General features: G+C 39.4%; 1 long non-coding RNA gene across 3 annotated transcripts in view; it reads right to left on the bottom strand.

Moving 5' to 3' along the window:
- The window catches only part of LOC121104414, a 46,051-nt gene that overhangs the window by 12,693 nt on the left and 27,088 nt on the right, over positions 1-6,270 (bottom strand). For 2 of the 3 annotated variants that reach the window (XR_005836730.1, XR_005836731.1), the window contains exon 4: positions 468-560. This is a non-coding gene — a long non-coding RNA (uncharacterized LOC121104414). Of the gene's footprint in view, positions 1-467; positions 561-2,896; positions 2,936-6,270 lie in introns of those variants that run through there. The other variant, XR_005836734.1, reaches the window with a different exon arrangement.

The following is a 6,270-nucleotide window of genomic DNA, read 5'->3' as shown; positions in this document are numbered from 1 at the left end:
TTTTTTAATCCTAATTACCCCCACTATGACATTTAAATACCACAAATATACTGTGTATCTATCCATGTAGTGTGACCCTTAGGAGAGCTTAGAGATCTAATCTTTTTCAGCCCCCAAGAACCAATTTGCAACCCCTTGGCATGATACTGCTCTTGCTTAAAGTGCCTGAATTATGACTTTAAAGGTCATTCTGAGAAATAGAGCTGGCTCATGGCCTCACTAACATTCTAACAATGGACGAGTTACTCTAAAATACTTCAACTAGAGCCTTGCTGCTCTTGATGTAGTAGTTATCATTGCTATCAATACTTTCGTAGCACATAGGAAGACTGCACACATACTCCCGTGTCCCTGTGTGGTTTGAGGAGGGCCACCTGTCTGCACAAAGAGTTGTAAGTGAAAGGATCCCATATCACTTTCAAATCAGAATGTTCTATTGCATTTTGGAAACTTAGAGCTCTTGTTACCTCTATGCAGTGAGAAGCAACTTTCAAGATGGTAACTGACTTGTCAGCCTGCGTTCCAAAGTGAGAAGGTGTGGAGTAGAGCTTCCAGCTGACCTGTGATGCATAAGAAATAAACACGAATATGTGAACATTATTTGTTATTACAGCACAGCCCAATCTACCCTGACCGATACACTGGGTCATTCATTTACTCATTTAAATGAATGAGAGCCCACTATGTGCCAATGTCCTAGGCACTCATGATACAACAATAAACTAGACAAGTCCTTGCCTTCCTGGAACTTATATTCTAGTGAGATCAAACTCAGCAACTCTTCAGCCCAGAAAGGAAGACATCTACTGTAGAAGAAAATTAACCCTTCTCTTTGAAGACAAGGCTAAATTTAGGAAATTCCATCCTCTGATACACTCTCAACAATCTTTTCTGAAATGAAAGTAAGTCTGGAGGGCGTTGGTCCCTCTGCTTTTCCCCCAGGACAACAAAGGGATGTTAAAATCCTATTTTAATTTTGGATTTTGAAGTTCAATGATTTGGGAAGGTTACAGAAGGGAATCCTTGGAGAAAGAGCAGCATTTAATAAAGTGTGAAGGTGTGGAGGAGTTTTCTAGATTGCAGAAAATAGCAGGCACAGAGATGTCAAAGTGCAGATACTTCTCACTCAAACCAAGTGGACCACAGAAGCACCAAGATATAGGATGAATTAACTCACCAAAACATCAACTTGAGCTCTTGAAAAAAGTAATTTTATTTTGTCTAAGACCCTATATTACTTACAGAGAGATGTTCATTTCCCACAGGATGAAGCCCATTCTTCCTTGAGAGGAATCCTGGACAGATACACAAATAATTAAACTGAAATAGACCATTTTAACCCCACTGCAGTTCAAACGCCCCAGCCATCAAAGCTGGCCAGCCCAAACCAGCTGCTTGGGTTCATCCTTTGAGGTTCAATGAACTAGGGCTTTGTTAGACCAAGAGTGAGAAAGGATTTCAAAGACAAGGGCCCTCCTTGGGAAATGATTTCCTGATGACCTCTTCGAATTACATGCTTTTTCTCATAATACAGTTAGCCCCCTAATCCTTATTCCCTCCACTGTGAATCACTCCTAAGCTCCTCAGCCGGGCTAGAAGAAAATAATGGGAAGAGTGGCTACATCTCCCCAACTCATGGCAAAATTTCCCTGATTAATCTTACACTCCATAATATAAAATGAACAGGAGACAAGTTTTCCTCTGTTTCTAACTGCAAGTTCTGGATAACTTGAGTTTGGGTCTTTATATAATGGTTCACTTCCAAAAATGAAAAGATATTAAATTTTAAGCCTTGCAATTACCTCCTTTTCAGATACCAACATCATTGCCACTGTCTACTTTAATAGCTCCATCTACAGCTATTTCTGAAGATTTTTAATACTTTGGTAATTCTGGATTTTTCAGCTAGAAACAAACACAAATTTTTTGAGTTTTATATCAGATACTGCTTTTTTTCTTCTAAGTTAATAATAATTTTTAAAGGATACATACCATAAATTCAACCGTTCAGCTTTGAGCTAGGATGATTACTATTGTTCAGAAATTTATCAAAGGGTTTTTTACCTAAGGAGTTAATATTACAATACTAGACGGGGCGCCTGGGTGGCACAGCGGTTAAGTGTCTGCCTTCGGCTCAGGGCGTGATTCTGGCGTTACAGGATCGAGCCCCACATCAGGCTCCTCTACTAGGAGCCTGCTTCTTCCTCTCCCACTCCCCCTGCTTGTGTTCCCTCTCTCACTGGCTGTCTCCCTCTCTGTCAAATAAATAAATAAAATCTTTTTAAAAAAAATTACAATACCAGAAGGAAAAAGAATAAGAGTAAATGAATATGAATCAGTTCGTAGAAGCAAACACACACCCTGAGACTCAAATATCAATTATATCAAGAGTGTTCATAATAATCTGTTGTTGAAAAAAAATGCTTGCCCAGAAAACAGGATTGGGAGAGAATTCTGTTTTTTGCCATTAGCTGGTTAAATGGTCTCAGGGAAATAACTTTTGCACTGTCTTCCAGGCATCATACACAGCATTTTTTATGAGTTAACTCATTCATTCTTTATGTCATAACCTTTGTGACAAGTATTATTATTATTATCCCCATTTATGAGATAAGGCATCTGGTGCACAGAGAAGTTAAATAACTTTCCCAAGTTCACAAGTTTCCAAAGCAGAGCCTTGCCCTTAACTCTTTCATCTATATAAGTTCTTAAATTCGTCAAAAATATTTTCTTTTGAAGACTTCAGTCTAAAACCTTAAATGAAATCTTGGGTTTGGGTTAAAATTTTAAAAGAGAGGATGAAGAATGAAGAAGGGGCAAACCTCACTATTTCTTGAACATTTGGCCACAAGGGGATCACTTTTAGGTCTATGCAAGGTTTTACTTACTGATTGTCCTTAAGGGGATTGGGGCGACATCTATCCATTGGAAGAAGCTTGAAGAGATGGAAACCAAGAATTTGACATACAAATATTTATTCATTCACTTATATTATATTGTGTTTTCAAATAGCCCCATTAAACCAAGAATGACCTAGGACCCAACACATCTCATTTTCATTTTAAAACTTAAAAACCGGAGGCATTCTATCATGGTGACTCAGCTCGAGGACTCTGGAGGCAAATGCCTAGTTTAAAACCTGTCTCTCCTTCTTCGAGTGTGGGGATGTTATTTAACCTTTCTGAGCCTCAATGCACTCATGTGAAATGGAGACATTAACGTGTTCTTCTCAAGGTTGTTTTGAGGAGAGAATGCTACAGGATACATATTAGGCACACAATATTTAAGTGATGGCTATTATTCTAATTATTTTATAATTATGAAAACCCATTGAGAGGCTCTAAAATCATAAACTTGTAACTCTCTTGAAGCAAGTATTTTCTTTCATTAACTCTACATACAGGAAAATTAATTATGTAAGAAAGATTTTTGAGCATTTTCCCTAACCCAGACAGACACTATTCTAAGTACTTTAAAAGTATTGTCTCAGGGGTGCCTGGGTGACTCAGTCAGTTAAGTGTCTGCCTTCTGCTCAGGTCATGATTCCAGGGTTCTGGGATCGAGCCCTGCGCCAGGCTCCCCGCATAGTGGAGAGCCTGCTTCTCCCTCTTCCGCTGCTGCTGCTCCCCCTGCTTGTGCTCTCTCTCGCTCTCTCCCTCTATCCCAAATAAATAAATAAAATTTTTTAAAAAAAGTATTACCTCAGATAATCTTCCTTCCAACCCCACCAGGTGGGTACTGTTGTTATACCCATTTTATAAAAAAAGTAATTAAAACACAAGAAGATTAAGAAATCTACCTAACATCACAAAAGCAGTAATTAATTAAACTAGGGGTCAAATCCAAGCCCTTGGTCCCACAGCCCCAGCCCTTCTCTGCTCTGCTCTGAACACCCAATGCCTTCTTTGTACCTACCCGCCACCTGACCCCCCTTCAGGACCTTTGCATAACCTGCTTCTCCTGCCTGGATAATTCTACCCTTACCCTCCCCCCAGGACTCAGCTGCTTCCTGTACCACCTCTTCCTCCCTACCAGGTGCTCAGGAGCCCTTTTATACCTCTCCTAATGCTCATTTCTAATCTAGCAGTCACTTTCCAATATAACTGCTGTGCTGCTTGCCATGGTCCCCTGTAGGTCTGTGATCTCCACAAGGGCTGGAGCTGGGCCTTAGTTTTCTTGGCGTTTAGTACCATAATACCTAGGAGCACAGGGTAGGTGCTGAATAAACATGACTGATACCAAATTCATTCATTTATCTCTTTACTGAGCATCTACTAGGCACCTAGTCTTGTACTAGGTCCAGGGAATATATTAGTAAACAAAACATAACACACAGAATAGTAAAGAAAGGCTTTTAGAGAAGTGGTAGACTATGTATTTTATAACTTCCCCCCGCGGCTTCCACACACACATGCACACACACACAGTGGATTTTAAAGCCAGATTGCTTGGGCTCAAATCCAAGCTCTACCACGTTTTGAGAGTTTGAGCAAGTTATTTAGCTTCTGTGGGCCTCAGTTTCCTCATATATACATATATGACTTTCGTAGGGTTGCTCTGAGGATTAAAAGACTAATTTCATGTCAAGTGTGTAGAACAATCCTGGTCCTTAGTAAGGCCTCAGAAGGTTAGCTTTTACTATGGTTAACTGTCATAGACTTAAAGTTTCACGGGTAGGGCAGGGGAGAACAGACACATCCTGTCCCCAGCTATAATATAATGGGATAAGGAGATATTTGGTTAAATGATATAAAGTTGTAATTTTTGTAGATCAAAAATGGTTAAAAAGAGGCAATTTTACAGGATACAAATTAAAACGCTCACAGAACATAGAGAAGAGAGAAATTAATTTTGCTTGGAGAAGTAAAGGAAAGACTCACAAAGAGGTTAGACCCCGATGGAGCCCCTCTGGGTGGATAAACAGTCACTGAACAGAGAGAAGGAGAGATGATATTTTAAGGAGAGAAATAGCAGGACCAAAAGTAGTGGACATGAGAAAGCATAACCAATAGATTCTTATGGCTGGAATTCAGAATCCATTGTAGGGATGTCGGAATTGAGACTAGCAGGAGCCTGATTATGGCTACCGTACTTAGCTTGTTCACATTCTGGCCTCAATGTTTTAAGAGATATTAGTGGGTTTTAAAGAGTTAAGAAGGCACTGTGGCATAAGGAAAAGAATATACATAAATTTTGGTGCCAGATAGACCTGCCAGATAGACCTTACCACTTACTGAATGAATGAGCTTGGCCAAGCCGCTTAACTTCCACGAGCCTCAATTTCCCTATCTGTAAAATGGGTTCAATGGAACTTGCCCTGCGGGATGGTTGGAAACATTACAGATGATGTATATAAAGCACTTAGTGGATTATCTGACACATTAATAGTTTTCAATTAGGAATGACCCTTATTAGCAGCATTAATAGTATTCATGTCTGATAGGAACAGATTCACTGGCAACCTGCAGGAACTAATTGCACTAATCATAGTATTCCGGGCAATTAAAAGTAAATACTACAATTCTTCAACCAGAAGACTTTTAAAAAGCCAGGCATTATTGTTCTGAGAAGATGCCTAATCCAAAAATTAACAACATTAACTAATATTTGCATTAACAAATTTCCAGATGTGAAGCACTCTCTTATGCATTCACTCATCTGCTAATCTCAGCAGCCCCATGAGAGAAGTTGATATTAACGTCTCCATGTTAGGAGAAATAAATTTTAGAGAAGTCCTTGCTCAAGGTCCCATGATGACAAGTGGCAGAGCAGAGAGGCTCAATATAATTGAAAAAGTAGACTGTGTCTTTGTCTTCCTTATAAGACTGAACACAGAATTTGTTTTGAAGGCTTAGGAAGTTGTAACCTGATGGACTCAGTTAAAAATGATAATGTGGAAGATTACACAACCATAAAATATTGTGTGGGGTCCATCAACAACCCTCCCTCCTAGTCTTCTCATTTTACAAAAGAGAAAATTGAGAGAAAAGCAATTAAATGACTCTTCTGGAGTCACTTTGAAAATTCATGGCTGTGCCTCTAGTTAGAGATGGCAGATTAACATATGCTTTGCATTGTACCCCATCTCCAAAACCCACTAAAAAGACAGTAAAGAGATTGATTTGAAAGACATTAACCCATAAGGACAAAAAGAGTAAGAAAGAAAACAACAACAACAACATTTCAGAAGACAGAAAGCAGATGGTTGAGTGGTAACTGGCTTAGCAGAACCATGAAGCTGAAATTTAAGTTGCGGGTGGGGGGGGGGGG

Source organism: Ursus maritimus, unplaced genomic scaffold (genome assembly GCF_017311325.1).
Source record: "Ursus maritimus isolate PB19 unplaced genomic scaffold, ASM1731132v1 scaffold_21, whole genome shotgun sequence".
NCBI lineage: Eukaryota > Metazoa > Chordata > Mammalia > Carnivora > Ursidae > Ursus > Ursus maritimus.
Note: the sequence above shows the minus strand (reverse complement) of the source record. Positions and strands in the feature narration are given on the sequence as shown.